The sequence below is a fragment of the Pinus tabuliformis genome, chromosome X (genome assembly GCF_031772625.1).
Source record: "Pinus tabuliformis cultivar Carrire ecotype Pingquan chromosome X, CPIR1, whole genome shotgun sequence".
NCBI classification, from domain to species: Eukaryota; Viridiplantae; Streptophyta; class Pinopsida; order Pinales; family Pinaceae; genus Pinus; species Pinus tabuliformis.
In genome coordinates, this window is record NC_142308.1 from 1,315,998,348 (window position 1) to 1,316,012,958 (window position 14,611).

General features: G+C 39.5%; 1 pseudogene; it reads right to left on the bottom strand.

The window, feature by feature from the left end:
- Window positions 1-579: 579 nt before the first annotated feature.
- LOC149144932 (GDSL esterase/lipase At5g45910-like) overlaps window positions 580-14,611 on the bottom strand; it is a 60,395-nt pseudogene continuing 46,363 nt past the window's right edge.

The following is a 14,611-nucleotide window of genomic DNA, read 5'->3' on the forward strand; positions in this document are numbered from 1 at the left end:
CTAACCGCAAATCCTGTAGAATCCTCTGCGGTTTAGAGTCCTATAAGCAGCCATGTACATTTTAGTAATCAGGAATCCTAACATACTTCCACTACTGTCTGTTGGCATATTTGGAAGTTTATCACGCTTCTTCACGTGCGTGTGGCCTGCCCGTTAGCTTAATGTTCTAAGCGGACAAATAGCTTTTATGGCGTACACTATAATGGTGATTTGGAACTGAACTCTGTTTAGATAATTTCAGTTCGGTACAAAAAAAAAATTAAAAAACCAAAGCGCTTATACAAGAGTGCGTTTTATCCACGTAGTCAGACTGAATTGTGAGTATATATATATATATATATATATATCAACATTCCAACTCTGAAATCTTTTCAAAATTGTTATCTAAACCAATTAATATTACCTTGGAAGCATGTGAAACTCCTAAACACTCACAACCATGTAATCATGTACTTTGTGCATGTTCCCTCCCTTCAAAAACTTATGCAACAAACTGAGTAAAACTGTGACGAAATCTAGGGAATATGTTATTTCATTGGTATAAAGGAAAATCTTTACATTGAGTTTACAGTTAATTTCTTAGTCGAGGGTGGCGTTTAGAGATACAGCTCGAGGGGGAGTTATGAAGCTCCCGTCCAGGAACAATTTGGCTATCTTTCCGTAAGCAGCATCCGTCAAATGAACACCATCCCAATTGAAATATTGTTGAGGATTTGCGCATGCAACTGCTCGTCCTACACCGCACCACATACTCAGCTTGAAATTATATCGACCACCAACTCCACAACAGGTCCGTAGAACATTTTTCTGCAGCCCTGTATCCACGCACTCACCCGCGTTCCATTCCATTCCATTGAACGAAATGAATGGAAATGGCACGAAGTGAAATGAATTAATTCGAGTTTTGATCAAAATTGGGAATATGTCAAAATTCATTACTGAGCTATAAATCCTGCAATTTAATTTTTCTCCCTTTGTTTAATTTGCTTACCGAAGGACTGTGGAGACTTTAAAACATTGAGGGCCGCTCCGTAATAGTCTGCAAACACAAATTTAACTTGTGGATGTTGAAATTGCAATTGTGCAACTCGCGCTCTGAGAAGATGATTGCCCTTACTGGCGAAATTGTTGAACCTTCGCAGACACCCCAGTTTGTCCAGCGGTTCTCCATTTCGTGATGAAGCTGAAGCATATAGTGTTAAATATGACGGTGAACAGCCAATGGGTAAGTTATTCTGAACTAAAATCGTCCTTGCGCCGCCCACTGTAATGAGTGTCTGCAACAAACTCACAACACAATAAAGAGCTGATATGTACAGACACAATTTTGGATTTAATGAATCAAATAAAAATTATTAAGACTCAAACTCACGCTAACCCTAATCAGTGTCTGCAACCAAATACCCATCACAGCCAGCAGCTGGTATGTATAGACATATCTTTGGATTTAATGAATCAAATGAGATTTATCAAGGCTGAAAGTCACCTTGAGCGCTTTTGCGATCTTTTCCACTACTAAAGGGATGAAGGTATGCACTTCTTTCATTGGCCGACGCTAAAAGAATGGATAGTTGTAATCGTTTCCACCGATCTCCCCCATCAGAAACAACGCATTCGCAAAATGCTTGTCACAGTCTGCATTATATAATTCATTAATACTTTAGGAGCAGAGCAAACAACTATGCTCCAATCATAACTCAAGTTGATGAGTTTGAAAAGGTTGAATTCATAAAGTATAAACTCATATGAACTCTCGATACAGAGGTAACATTTTTCTTTTTGCTTTTAAATATAAAACTATAAACTTTTAAAAGGATGGAGTTGTTTATGGAGGTGGAAAAATTATTTGGTTAAAACAGGTTGGAATCCAGGTAAAAAATATTTAAAAAATTTTGTAGGTACTGTTTTAATCATGTTTTTGATGGTGAAAATGGATTCAGCCCCATCAAAAACTTGTGAACCACCTAAAATTTTGATGTTTAACAATTATAATTTGGATTTACAAAAATCCCTGCCAAATTTTCTCAAAATATAAAGAAAATCTCCATAACTTTCCATGCAAAAAACAGTATCAAGCAAAAAAAATTGATTAAAGTTTAATTGCACATAATTTGCCAGTAATGGCATGTCTTTAAATGTATTATACATTCTGAGTTTTATTTGGCTCACAATATGAGGTACGCGTAATTCTGTCTGTCAGGCCTTTTAAAATAGAAGTAAAAACTAAAAAATATGTTTTAAATAAAAAAAAAAAAAAAATTGGTTATAATTAAAAGGAAGGATTATGTGCTAAAGTAATTAGAAATTTTTATAGTAAAATTTTTATTTAGTTTTATATATTGTATTTAATATTTAAAAATAAAATTTAAACAATGAACAATAACACATTATATTTTACATTTTAAAGAAGTTTTTAAGATAAATCTATATTGATAATAAATACTGTGAAATTATGATATATTTAAATATATAACAAATTCACAATTATAATAAATTAGAAATGAACTCTGATAAAAATACATTCCTACTAATAATGAATTCATATTAATATGTTATAGACGTGTATTAAAAAAATTATCTATAAACTAATAATCTATACAAATAAGAAATTGAAATTATAAGAAAAATACTAAACTGCTGGTTATCAATTAATATATTTAATAAGAAGTTGAAAAAATAAGAAAAATATTTAACTGCTGGTTATCAATTAATATATTTAAAGACAAAGGTTATATATTAACATTTCATATAAATAATAGATTTTTTTAAAGTTATATTTTTATTTTATAATCCATAAGAAATAATTACATATTTTTTATAATATCTATATGTATATATATATTTTGTAAGTTTAGTAGGATTTTAGGATTTTGTTTTATAGGTCTATTATTTACTTTGCTACGAGGAAAGTAACACAAGATTCAAACTCAAAATCTCTGATTTGATGAGACTTTATGCCACTACCATCACCACTTAAGTATTTAATATATTTTTAAATAAAAAATTTTAATATTAGGGAATAAGAGATACACATATCTACCTCATATCAAATATAACACTTAATTTACAAAAAAATACAAATTCTACTTCTCCTAATTTAAAAACTTTAAAAAAATATATATATTCACTTAAACAGTATTATACTTAATTATAAAATAAAATATTCAATGACAGAAAGCATAGATAAACAAATATGTATTTTCTTTTATAAATATTTTATACAAAATGAAAATTAAAACCTTTTACTTAAAATCAATATTAAAATTATCTTATTATAATCAAAATTAAAATATTTTTTTTGAATGCCATATACCAATAAGAATTAAAGCCTATTCTTAAAGCTTTAAGCATAGTAGGTTAGGTTGCGGACCTACGGATGAAATGATTTAATGTTAATGAAATTATCAATGCCGATGCAATGATGTTAATGAAATTAACAATGGGTAGCACTAAGAAATTAATGATTAATGATAAAGTAAAACATCTAAGCAAATGCAAGTGAAACAAACTATTTGGTTTCACTGAAACAAATTGTTTGGTGACAAGAAATAAAAATCGCAGAAAAAGAAGTGGCAGTACCTCGGTAGTTGTCACATATCTTGCGTCTTTGCGTTAGAAACCAATTAATCTGAATATCCAGTGAATACGGCGTCAAAAGCGGCCCTATATTCCTCACTTTGAAGAAATCAGCCTTCAAGGCTGTGGCTCCAGCCACTGCGAAGTTAACACCAGTGGCGGCGACTCTTGAAGTATTTCTTACCCTCAGATATGGTTCTAAGAACGGCAGACCGAAAGCTTGTGCTGCAAAACAAAATTTTACGAAATGAAAATGAAATTGAACAGACAAGAACATATATAAACATTAAGAAACCCAATTATTTTCAGAAGGTTTGAACTACGGACCGATGTAATCTACGATCAATCGCCCATGTGACCACCGGCCTGTTGCTTTGCGAAAATATGTTTCGCCGTAAGGCAGATTGGCAAAATTTAGTTGGCACAAATTACGCCCCCCAGCAACTGCTGCCGCTAACAAATTCCCCGTATCTGCCAGAGAATCTCCAAAACTGTAAATGGCGCTGTAACAGCCACCCACTTTTCCAACAATAGCATAACTTCTGGCTGCATGCTGCAGGAACAATATTATCACTGGAAATAACACAATATTCAGATTTATAAACTTCATTCTCAAAAATATTATCACATACAATATCAGGATTCACCAACTTTATGCTGGCATGTTTCTCTCAATCCTTCCTATTATAATATGAATCAGCAAATTAAAAAAACCCGACTGGGATAATAATTTTGGGGCCGTCTTTTTCTTAAAGATTGTCAAAGATTGAAAAATGAGAAATCAAAGCTTCTAAAAAAGGAGGCCAATGTGCGATTAAAGTTTCTTTTAAGTATCTTTTTCTTAAAGAATAAGGAATGAGAAATTAAAGCTATTCAAAATACACGACTGTCCTAATAATATTCATTAAACAATTGTTTTTCTTAAAGAAGAATGAGAAATCAAAGCAACATAGTATAAACAATGCAATTGCTTTCCTCTCCTATTGAATATATCAAGGCATGGTCAGCAATTTCGGTGCGACATAATTATAGAGTATGAGTGAGCCTAACAGAAAAATATTTGCTTGCAAAGTCATATGTTCGAATTCACAAGATAGAATATACGCATCTCCCTAAAAAAATTGTTGAATAAAAGAACAAATAATTCAGCTAAATTCACTAACTTCCATTCCTCAAATTCCCTGACTACAACGATGACGTTTCAGCCTTCTATCTTCTGTTAAAAAACATAGCACATGCCATGTTGAAATAATAATTTCAACTGCAGGTTTATTTGATTTGCGATGCGATGAGATCGTAGATCGCATATCGCATGTGTGCTTGGTTCCTCCGCTTTGTTTACTTGATTTCCCTCATTGCAATGGTGCAATGCGATCCGATCGCATATCGTAGATCGCACCATATCTGTGTGGTCTATTTTTGTGTTCTGCCAAAAGCCATTTCTGCGATGCGATCTAATGAAGTCAATGATTGAAGTACAGGCCAACAGCAAAATAAATTTGACGTGATGTAAAAGTTTCTTTACCGCGAGTAAATGTCACTAAAACTTACTGTGGGTTGGTAAGTTTTGGTGAAGTTTTTAATTTTATTTCAGGGGGAGTATGGGCACAAGTAAAAGCCGGTAAAATCATTTAATTTTTATTATTTCTTTTAGGGAAGCATGACAAGTGAAAACGTGAAGTAATTTCCTTTTGTTGTCATATATATATGTAATATTTTTTTTTGTTGCGTCGATGAGAGAAGAGTGGGAAGTAAAAAAAAGGGGAGCACGCATCAACGTAAGTAATTTTTATTTTACAGCAGTGTGAAGACTTTCAAAGTGAAACAGTGTAATCCTTTTTGGAACTGGAACTGAAGTGTTCCTGTGTAATCCCTCTGAGAGAGGAAGAAGTCTGTAACAGCAGTTATTTTATTGATGAATGCAAAGTTTTTTTTGTGTGTGTGGAAATCTCTGTCCGCTTCAAATAAATTTTTAAGTTTCCGCTGTGTTAAAGTTCCTGTGTGTGAAGAACAGAGCATTGTTCTCTGTTCTCTGTTCTATGATTTTGTTTTTGGAATTTTACCATAAAAATTCCCAACAGTGGTATAAGAGCATTGTTCTCTGGTCTTTTGAGTTTGAAATCCCCTGAAATTTTCTACAACTGGTATCGGAGCCAGTACAGGCTCTTTGAAGGGTTCAAAGAAGCTGAAGGAAGGATTCTTACTGCAGCAACTTCTCCAGCAGTGTGAAGACTCGGGCAAAAGAATCCAAGGTATTTCTCAAGTTTTCTTTGTATTGTTGTTGAAGACAGTCTGTTATTTTAAACACACAGTGAAGTATTTGAAGCATAGTCAAGTAGTGCAATGATCCAGGTGGATATTGGTGGCCACCTGCCAAGTCCACCTGGACCCCCAGCATTGTCTTTCTCAGCATTTTCAGTTTCCTTAATTGTAGCACAACTTACTATTTTTAGCAGCTTTTCGGGTCCTGAACTTCCGGAGCCGTTTTGAGGCCCTCAACGACATTTTTTGGGGAATCCAGGGGCAACATGGGTCCATGAATGGACCGATGTTGCCCGTTCCAACAATGGTAGTGCTCGGATAGATGTTTCTAACGAGCTATTGTATACGTCAAACGGATATCATATGCTAAAGTTACGCCCCCGGGAAGTTGATGTACCAATTTACCCCAAACGGGGCCCACAGTTTTGGAGTTTCATCTCCTAGGGTTAGGGTTTGGAATGTTAAGGGTTTTCCATTGTTTCTCAACAATAAATAGGCCTTCGAGCCTCATTGTAACACAGTTCAGAGGCATGTAGCCACCACATCTCTTCTCAGAGATAAGCTACCATCGCCCTAGCTGGTTTTATTTCCATTTCTGGTTGTAAGCATATTTCAGTATTTTCCATTAATGAAATGAAGTATTATTTCCGCTGCATCTTTGCGTATATGGTTATCTCTGTAATTTGTTGCGTTCCTGTTTAAATCCAGATCAGTGGTATCAGAGCGGTCTGCTTTTTCTCTGTTTTTCTTTGCATGTCCCCAACAAGGTCGGGATATAAGGAGTTAGGGCTTGAACTGGTTGAACATTTGCAAGACCAGCCTCGCAAATCCTGACGGCCTCCCGTGGCGGATGAGAAGAAAGACGAGGGGGCAGGAGATCCCATCAAAATCTTGCTCGAAGAAGCCCTCGAGCGACAACGGAACGCGATGATGGACAACTTTGCCCAAATCCTTCAGCGGCTACCCAGAAGCAACGCATCGGCTTCCAGCAGCTACTCTGGAAACGCCACACCCTTTAAGGTACAAGTTAATTTTGAAATCCCCATATTCGAGGGTCAGATAGACGCAGATGTCGTAGATAAATGGTTAAATCTGCTAGAGGGTTATTTTTCTGTTCATGAATTTTTGAGTCGGGAAAAGATTGTTTTTGCTCTTCTCAAAGCAGCCCCCCACGTCAAGGACTGGTGGGAAACCTACTGCGAGCAGAAGGATGAAAGTATTGGCTCACTATTTTCAGCCGCACCCACCTGGGATTCGTTCCGAGATGCCATCAAGGAGCAGTACTACCCTGTTGGAAGCTATGAGGATGAATACATAAAGTGGACCACGCTGCGGCAGGGAAGGGACCAAGACGTGCCGGAGTTCACCAATCTTTTCCATACCCTTCGCACAAAGTTGGGTATCAAGGATTCGGAGCAACATTTGATACTCAAATACCGTGGCTGCCTGCACAAGTACATCCAGGAAGAAATACAATTCCTAAACATCCCCTCGCTCGGCGTAGCGTACCGATATGCCGTGAAGGTCGAGCAGAAGTTTAAACAAAAGAAGCGAGACTTTGGATCTGCGAATCCAAAGCAGGGGAAAGGTGCCCCTAAACCACATAACAAAGGACAAGGCCAAGGCGGGACAGCCCAAGACAACCAGCCGAAGCTGCAAGCAAAGAATAGCCCCGCGAAGCCGAGAAAGGACACTGGAAAATGGTGCGAGTTCCATAAGAGCTCCACTCACAACACAAGTGAGTGTCGGGCCAAGCAGTCACTGGTGGCTGAGCTAAAGGTTTCAGAATCAGATGCATGTTCTGACTCTGAGTCAGAACCTGATAAGGGGTATGAAAAAGGGAAGCACATCATTGATGTGGATCCCAGCGCCACTGTTGCTACCGCAAAGATCCAGAAAAATGAACCCGAAGATCCAGAGGAGGAGGAGCGTCTCTTCCACTCCCAGATGTGGGTAAAGGGCTCCCCGATACAGTTCATTGTTGATAGCAGGAGTCAAAAGAACCTCATTTCGGCAGAGGTCGTGAAGCGGTTGGGCTTACCGACCACGGCACATCCACAACCATACACCATTGGGTGGCTTCACCAAGGACGAGATCTTCGCGTGAGCCAGCAGTGTCGCCTTCCATACAACATCAAGCCCTTCACGGATGAGGTATTGTGTGACATTGCTCCCCTTGAAGTTTGTGATGTATTACTAGGACAACCATACTTGTGGAAGCGACATGCTGTGTATGAATCAAGGCCCCGTGCTGTTATTATTACATTGGGAAATAAGTTGTTCAGGATACCAGAGGTAGCACCACCTGCCGCCATCTCTTTGATTACTGCAAAACAATGCAGTAAGATCATTTCCAAAACCAGGAAATTTGTTTTCCTGATGATACGCCCTCAAGGAAAGAAGAAGACAGTGGCCGCGGCCTCCAAACGGGGTCCCTCTGCACGACAACTACAGATGGACAAGATTGTGGAGGAGTACGGGGACATCTTCACCTCCGCGGCAGGGGTTCCTCTGCACTATCAAGTCAAGCACTCCATCGATCTGACCCCAGGTGCGCCGCTACCCAATGGACCAATTTATCGGCGCTCAGTTCTGGAGAACGATGAAATCAAGAGGCAGATTCAGGAGCTCCTGCAGAAAGGTCACATCCGTCCGAGTTCATCGCCCTGTGGGAGCCCGATCGTGTTGGTACAGAAGAAGGATGGGACGTGGAGACTCTGTATTGACTATCGGGCGCTGAACAAGATCACTGTCCATAATAGGTACCCGATCCCGCGGATTGATGACCTCCTAGACCAACTAAAGGAGGCGAAATATTTCAGCAAGATCGATCTGAAGTCAGGATATCACAAGGTACCAATCGAACCCTCTGATGTGTGGAAGACTGCCTTCAAATCCAAGGAGGGCCTCTTCGAATGGTTGGTCATGCCTTTCGGATTGACGAATGCTCCTGCAACCTTTATGAGGCTAATGGATGACATCTTGCGGCCATTCACCAACTCCTTTGTAGTAGTATACTTGGATGACATTCTGATCTTCAGCCAGAGTTGGGAAGAGCACCTCCACCACATCCGACAGGTTCTCCAAACACTACGGCAACACAAGCTATGTGCCAATTTGGAGAAATGCACTTTTGGCATGACCTAGGTTTAGTATCTGGGATACATCATTGATGAACAGGGGGTGCATGTCGATCCAGCCAAGATCCAAGTCATTCGGGATTGGCCCTCTCCAACCACTCTAACAGAGCTCCGCAGCTTTCTAGGTCTTGCCAACTTCTACCGCAGGTTTGTGTTGGGGTTTTCTCATATTTCTTGGCCCTTGAGTCAAGTCACCAAGGGGGGGGCGAAAGCAAAATTCTTTTGGTCTGAATCTCAACAGAAGGCATTCAGGGAGTTGAAGGATCGCCTCTACATGGCACCAGTGCTCGCGTTACCAGATTTACAACAACCATTTGAGGTCGAGACAGATGCCTCTGACTATGCTATTGGGGCAGTCCTTACTCAACATGGACATCCAGTGGCATATCACAGTGAAACACTTTCAGACACAGTCCGAAAGTACCCCACTTATGATAAAGAGATGTATTCCATTGTACAGGCCTGCCGACAATGGAAGCATTACATTTTGGGGAAGGAAACGGTCATCCACACATACCACCGACCCCTGTAGTTCATACAGACCCAAGGGAAATTGCAGAATGATCGCCATCAGAAGTGGTCTACATACCTGCAACAGTTCCACTTGAATATCAAGTATAAGAAGGGTAGCAACAATAATGTTGCGGATTGCCTCAATCGACCACCGATCATGGCGTTAATCACCGTGCTCAACTCTTGTGGGCACGAGAATTCTGATTGGCCACTTCTCTACAAAAGCGACCCAGAATTCGGCCACACATACCAGACACTCTTGGAGGTTCGGCAGGTGGCAAATTTTCACCTCCAGGATTCCCTATTATGCCACCTCGGTCACCTTTGTGTTCCTTCAAGCGAGCGTGCCAAGATGATTTGGGAAGCACACTACAGTCGGGCTGCTGGGCATTTCGGGGTCGAGAAAACAGTGGCAGTACTGCAAGGATAATTTTAGGGGCGAATGTTCGCCCTTTGGCGAAATTAAGGGGTTTTAAATTTTTAGTGGGCGAATATTTTGTATCATAGTACATTTTTACAAATCACCTCAAATAGCCCACCTTATTTTAAGGGAGAGGGTAAAAAAGGTAAATTTAGCCCTTGAAATTAGGACTTACAACCTTCCATTCGCCCATTTTCAAGAATAGGTTTTATTTAAGTGAATCCTATGGGCCAAATACCATATTTATAAAAGAGGTATGGTAAATTAATAAAAATATAATTAAATGAGAGGTATGGTAAATAAATAAAACATTTTTTATATTTACTCCATAAGTCACCTTATATACATGTAACGGTGTAAACAAATAAAAATATAAGTAAAGTGGAGGTATGGTAAATAAATAAATATATAAATAAACTAGACGTATCGTAAATAAGTAAAACCTCTTTTTATATTTAGTCCATAACCCTCGTTCTATTTATGAAGGCTCAAGAAAGAGGTTTTATTTAAGTGAATCCTATTGGCCAAATACCATATTTGTAAAAGAGGTATGGTAAATTAATAAAAATATAAATAAACGAGAGGTATGGTAAACAAATAAAACATTTTTTTATATTTACTCCATAAGTCACCTTATATTTACGAACACTCAAAAAATGGGTTATATTTAGGTGAAACCTATGGCCAAAATACTATGCGACAAATACCATGGACTAGATTGTTATTAATACCATGCAAAAAACCATTATTAACCCTAATATTAGAATTAACAAAAATAAAAATGGCACATGGTATTGACCCATGGTATTCACCAAAATGGCACATGGTATTGACCCATGGTATTCACCTGGAATGTAGCCTATTTAAATGGGGGAATTAAACCAGCATGTAGCCTATGCTAAGATTCACTAGGACTTTACAAAGTTTTATTATTTAGTGAAAGACTCGCGAAGATCTTACAAGATTTTATAATTGAGTAAAATATTCGCCATGCCTGGTGAGAGATTCGCCAAAAAATTATATATACATATTATATTATTGATAAAATCGCCTTCCATTTTTCCTATATACCATGGAGATTCGCCCATTTATTATATTTATAAATTTAGGGGGGGTTCTTAAAATTTTCCCTGCAGTACTGCAAAATTATTTCTATTGGCCGAATCTTCGACAGGATGTTGGGAAGTACATCTGATCATGTACTGCCTGTGCCATTGCCAAACCGGCCATTAAGAAGCATGGCCTCTATACCTCGTTGCCTACCCCTAGTCGACCTTGGGAATCCATCTCCATGGATTACATGTCAGGCCTTCCTTCCACTAAGCATGGAAATGACTGTGTTTTTGTGGTCGTCGATAGGTTCTCGAAGATGGCCATTATGGTGGCCTGTAAGAAGAATATCACAGCAGAAGCCACTGCTAAACTCTTCTTTGAACGAGTGTGGGTGCACTTTGGGATCCCATAGTCTATCATCTCAGATTGGGACAGTCGGTTTCTCAGCACATTTTGGTCCAGTCTCTGGTCAATGCTGGACACCAAACTCATGAAGTCCATAGCCTTCCATCCTCAAACTGATGGCCAGACAGAGGTTGTCAATAGGATGATTGTGCACATTCTGCGCATGTATAACTCAAAGCATCCACGCACATGGGACGAGAGCCTCCCCTATGTTCAGCACAGCTACAACCGAGTTCTTCACAGCTCCACTGGCCATAGCCCTTTTCAGGTGGGTTTGGGATTCCAGCCACTATGCCCCATTGATGTGGCCATGCCACTTGCAGCTACTCACATGAATTCAGCTCATGTCTAGTCCGAAACAAATAAGGCCACCAGCTTCATTAAGCACATCCAACATATTCTCCAGCAGGTCCATGACATTCTTGAGAAATCAAATGCCAAGCACAAGCAGCGACATGATCAACATCGGGTGCCACACAAGTTTCAGGTGGGTGACAAAGTCTGGTTGCATTTGCAAAAGGAACGCCTTACTGGAGCCTATCGGAAATTGAGACCACTCCGATATGGTCCTTACACCATTACTAAGGCTATGGGAGACAATGCATTTGAGCTCAGTATTCCCCCATTCCTTGGCCTGCACCCAGTGTTCAATTTGGACTGCCTTCGGCCATACTTTCCACCATTGCTAGACACATCCGACATTGCAGAACAGCTCAAACCCACAGAATTAAATCCAGATTGCATGGAGCAAGCTACAACTGATCGGATCATGGACACACAGATCAAGAACACTCGCCAACAGAATATCCAACTTATCGAGTTGTCAAAGCAGGCCAACTCCTTCAGCAGGGCAAGTGGCTCACCAGGGAATAAGTTCAGAAAAAGTTTCCTCATCTCATGGAGGAGCTTAATGCAATGGGAACCATTGCTTCCTAAGGGGGGAGGAATGATCCTGGTGGATATTGGTGGCCACCTGCCAAGTCCACCTGGACCCCCACCATTGCCTTTTTTAGCATTTTCAGTTTCCTTAATTGTAGCACAACTTACTATTTTTAGCAACTTTTTGGGTCCTGAACTTCTGGAGCCGTTTTCAGGCCCTCAGCGACGTTTTTTGGGGAATCCGGGGGCAACATGGCTCCATGGAATGGACCGATGTTTCTTGTTCCAACAATGGTAGTGCTCCGATAGATCTTTCTAACGAGCTATTGTATACGTCAAACGGAGATCATATGCTAAAGTTACGCCCCCGGGAAGTTGATGTACCAATTTACCCCAAACGGGGCCCACAGTTTTGGCGTTTCATCTCCTAGGGTTAGGTTTTGGAATGTTAAGGGTTTTCCATTGTTTCTCAACAATAAATAGGCCTTCGAGCCTCATTGTAACACAGTTCAGAGGCATGTAGCCACCACATCTCTTCTCAGAGATAAGCTACCATCGCCCTAGCTGGTTTTATTTCCATTTCTGGTTGTAAGCATATTTCAGTATTTTCCATTAATGAAATGAAGTATTATTTCCACTGCATCTTTGCGTATATGGTTATCTCTCTGTAATTTGTTGCGTTCCTGTTTAAATCCGGATCATGCAAGAATGGTTGGCACCAGCACCAGCAATAGCATGGGTATGCAGCTCCCATTATTTGATGGTAAAAATTACGACTATTGGGCAATAACAATGAAAGCCTTGTTTGCTTCCCAAGACTTATGGGAAATAATTGAGGATGGTTTTGAACAACCAGCAGATGAAAATGAGTTTAATGCATTAACTCAGGGAGAGAAGGATCTGTTAAAGAGCCACAAGAAGAAGGACTCAAAAGCCCTCTTCTTCTTGTATCAGGCAGTGCATGGAAGTGTGTTTCCAAGGTTAGCAGCAGCTAAGACATCCAAAGATGCATGGAAAACTCTCAAGACAGCCTATCAAGGCATGGAGAAAGTGAAGACAACAAAACTACAGTTGCTGAGGAAAGATTTTGAGAACCTGTGCATGAAGGAGTCAGACAATATTGACTCATTCTTCACTCATGTAATTGGCCTGGTCACACAAATAAGATCTCATGGAGAGATACTTGAAGAAAGGAGGATTGTGGAGAAACTATTGAGGTGCCTACCCTCAAGGTTCCATGTGATTGTCACCACCATAGAAGAGACAAAGGATCTCTCAAACTTTTCAGTTGATGAGCTTCATGCATCACTGATCACACATGAGCATAGGTTGAGTAGAAATGAAAACTTATCTCTAGAGCAAGCCTTCAAGACCCAGATGTCCTTTGGAAGAGGAAGAAGTCAAGGCAGAGGAAACAAGAGAGGAAGAGGCAGAAGCCAGAACAGAGGCGGAAGGAACAGTCCAGCAAATGCTCAAGGAAGAGGCAGCGATCCAAATCAGAACCAAGGCCAAGGCAGCATCCAACAAGGAGGACAACATCATGCTCAAGGACAAAGGTATGAAAAACCCAATGTCCAATGTTATTATTGTAAAAAATATGGGCATTATGCCAGTGAATGTAGGAAGAAGCAACATGATGTGAATAACAGATCTAATGCAAATATTACTAGAGAAAATGTCAGCCAAGATAATGTTTTGTTAGCTTGCAATATGGCTGAAACAAATAGTGAAGATATATGGTTTCTAGACTCCGGTTGCAGCAACCATATGATAGGAAAAATAGCTTTGTTTTCTGCTTTAGATCAAAGTGTGAAGTCACAAGTCACACTTGGGACTGATAGCAAAATTTTTGTTATGGGTAAAGGAGAAGTTAGAATGTTTACAAAGCAAGGTGAAAGGAAAACCATAACAGATGTCTATTATGTTCCTGGAATGAGATGTAACCTCTTGAGTATTGGACAACTTGTTCAAAAGGGTTACAATGTTTTCTTTGAAAATGATGTATGCACCATCATGGATATTCCACCCAGCAAAAGATGTAATGCTGAAGTGAAGATGACAAGGAACAGAATGTTCCCGCTCAGAATAAGGGCAGATTTGAAAAACAAAGATGCAAAGGCAGCAGTTTCCCAAGAGGCTCTCCAAAGTGTGCCAAAGGATGAAAATTGGTTGTGGCACTTGAGATTTGGACATCTCAACATTGGTAAGAGGATTACCATTGATAGAGAAACCGGACAGCCTTTGTGAAGGCTGCATATTGGGAAAACAACACAGAGAAAGTTTTCCAAGCGGGAAAAGCATAAGGGCAAAAGCACCCTTAGAGATTGTCCACTCAGATTTATGTGGACCAATGCAAACCCCG